This window comes from Alosa sapidissima, chromosome 4, assembly GCF_018492685.1.
Source record: "Alosa sapidissima isolate fAloSap1 chromosome 4, fAloSap1.pri, whole genome shotgun sequence".
Lineage (NCBI taxonomy): Eukaryota > Metazoa > Chordata > Actinopteri > Clupeiformes > Clupeidae > Alosa > Alosa sapidissima.
The window spans coordinates 39366002-39368501 of NC_055960.1; the positions used below are offsets into that span (position 1 = coordinate 39366002).

Below are 2500 nucleotides of genomic sequence, written 5' to 3' on the forward strand. Positions count from 1 at the left end.
AATTAGGTGCATAATGGAATGAAAAACATGACTAAGAATACCTCACACTGTTGAGCAACTGAAATCCTATATCGGGGAGTAATGGGACAACATTTCACTCTCTAAACTGTAGCAACTGGCCTCAGTTCCTAAACATTTACAGAATTTTGTTAATTGAAGAGTTGAAGCAGCACAGTGGTAAACATGCTCCTGTCCCAACTTTTTTTTAAACATGTTGCTGGCATCAAATTCAAAATTAACATATATTTTTAATGAAATAGTCCAATACACCAATATACACCACATCTCTAAACCCTATACACCACATCTCTTTTTCTGTTTTGGGGTTGTACATTAAAAGTGTGTGACAGACAGTAGATGTTCTATGTGATGCACACTGGCTTTACAAGGAGCATGTGCAATACCACATCTCTATTTATAACAGGATATCAGCGGCTGGAATGTCACGGATATAGCCCTCCGAAGGGTCAGGCGACGCTCGAGGAGGCGCGCTGTTGTTAGTGATCATATACATAACGGTAGCAAAGAGCGTCGACACTTTTAATAGAATTTGTGCTTATCAAAGACACGTAAGAAAGGGTGCGTGCAGTAGGCCTAGTCGACCACCAACGATATAGCCTAGGCCTACTTTGAACGAAATAGAATGATGTACGTAATTACACTTGCAGACTGAAGAGGTCTTGGAATTCTAACGCTGGATTATTAATGTCAGAAGGTTTAGATATGATGCATTTCTACTAGGTACTAACGAATAAATATCGATCGTATAAAGGCAGCATAAAGACAAACTGAATTCCTGGGCCGATGTTTTCAGTGTCTGACCTTTTCATGGGTAGTCACACAGAGGATCATGTTGTCTACACAAAGTGAGCCGGTGAGCGGCAAGAGCCGAAACACGTGTTGCCTGACACTCAAAAGCCTCAAAGTATCAAAGTAGTTCGGTTGCAAGTTGCTGTTTTTTTATTGTGAGACAAAAGCTACGTAAGCTTTTGCGTCATAAGCTATTTTTTATTATCAATATTCTCTGAGAATATTGAAGGGGCTGTAAAATCTCACCGTTAGTGGAGCAGAGATCTACTCAAGACAAAAAGAAAATAATCTCCCTTGGACCACTGGTCGCGGACTGACCGGTGAGCAGCTCGCAGAGATCCTGAGTCCGCGCCGAGAGAACCGCTCAAAGCCGTCGGAAATCCGAAAGTTGCAAAAAGCTTTTATTTTACGCACAAAAGCTCTCTGGGTCACGCGCTCACGTGCAAGAACAGCAGTAGATGACACTTCGTCAATGAGCAGCTCGTTCACTTTGATACCGCTGCGTCTGTAGTCCACACGTGCCCGCGGGAAAGATGGTTTGAGTGAGACTCCTGGTCCGCGCGGTGAAAGGACTGGAATGCTGAGCCCAGCTGTGACTCTCGTGACCGCCTGTAGGTCGATTCTCCACCACCCGTGTAACTTAACGGGACAATACTTGAGGGGAAATCTGTAATGATACGAGCACGAGCACGCTAGGAAAGTGGCATCTAGGGGTACAAAGATAATTCTGGTGACACCAGAATTATCTTTGTACCCCTTTGTACACCATTTCTACTGTTCCGGCAAGTAATCAGCAATCAGGGAAATGTAATATAACAGTGGTCTTATGGCCTATGCCAACCACCTATAGATCAGCGGTGTCATGCCCATGTTATGGCCATTATCACATGTCTGCATATGTATCAGATTGTTGTTTGAGGATACTGCATACTCCTTTCCTGCACCCTGTTATGAATACACAAGCCATAAATCATGTGCTGCTCTGTCTTTTGTGAAATACCCTACACCTTCCATGTCAATCTTTCTTTTTCACAAGCATAGAATGTGACTTCTACACCAAGATGAAGTCATTGTCATGCAGCAAACCACATTATTCATTTTCAGTATCTTCCTTCCTCAGCATGGTTTGTAGTGCAAAGCTTTAATGACTTTGGATCATGGAATTATAGCTTATATAGGGGGTGACTTGATGTAAATATCTTCCATGTGATTTGGAGTCCTTTGTAAATGGGGGCGTGTCCTGCTGGCTTTCAGCCTCCAGCAGCTGGGTGCAGTCCAGTTGCCCCCACACACACTCAAACACACAAAAACACACACACAGACACATCCCCAAACCCTAAAATAGTCTGAGCTCCTTCTCATGGGCTATGGAGTAAGAGAAGAGTGTGTGTGTGTGTGTGTGTGGGCTCTATTTTGATGCAAAGCTTATTCTTATCTTACACCCAGTCAGTGGTGGATTTTGCGCCATGCGCTCCACTTTTATAATGCCTTGGAGCCAGGGGTGTGGCAGAAGGTGTGGTCTGGCGCTTGATCCAAAAATCGCTATCTTACACCCTCTAAAAATCATTACGCCACTGACCAAGAGAAACCTGGTCGCATGTAAAGCACTGAACGCATGTACAGCTGAAGACGCACTGAGGTGTGGACTCGAGTCACATGACTTGGACTCGAGTCACGATTTTGATGACAT

General features: G+C 43.9%; 1 protein-coding gene across 3 annotated transcripts in view; it reads right to left on the reverse strand.

Annotated features, from left to right (window-relative positions):
• Positions 1-1465, reverse strand: part of LOC121706655 (SRSF protein kinase 2-like) — a 48996-nt gene extending 47531 nt beyond the window's left edge. Inside the window, exon 1 of one of the 3 annotated variants that reach the window (XM_042088579.1) lies at positions 1251-1465. The gene's annotated coding sequence lies outside the window, so the exon portion shown is untranslated. Of the gene's footprint in view, positions 1-1056 lie in introns of all 3 variants that reach the window. The other 2 variants (XM_042088578.1, XM_042088577.1) reach the window with 2 other exon arrangements.
• Between the last annotated feature and the right edge of the window lie 1035 nt (positions 1466-2500).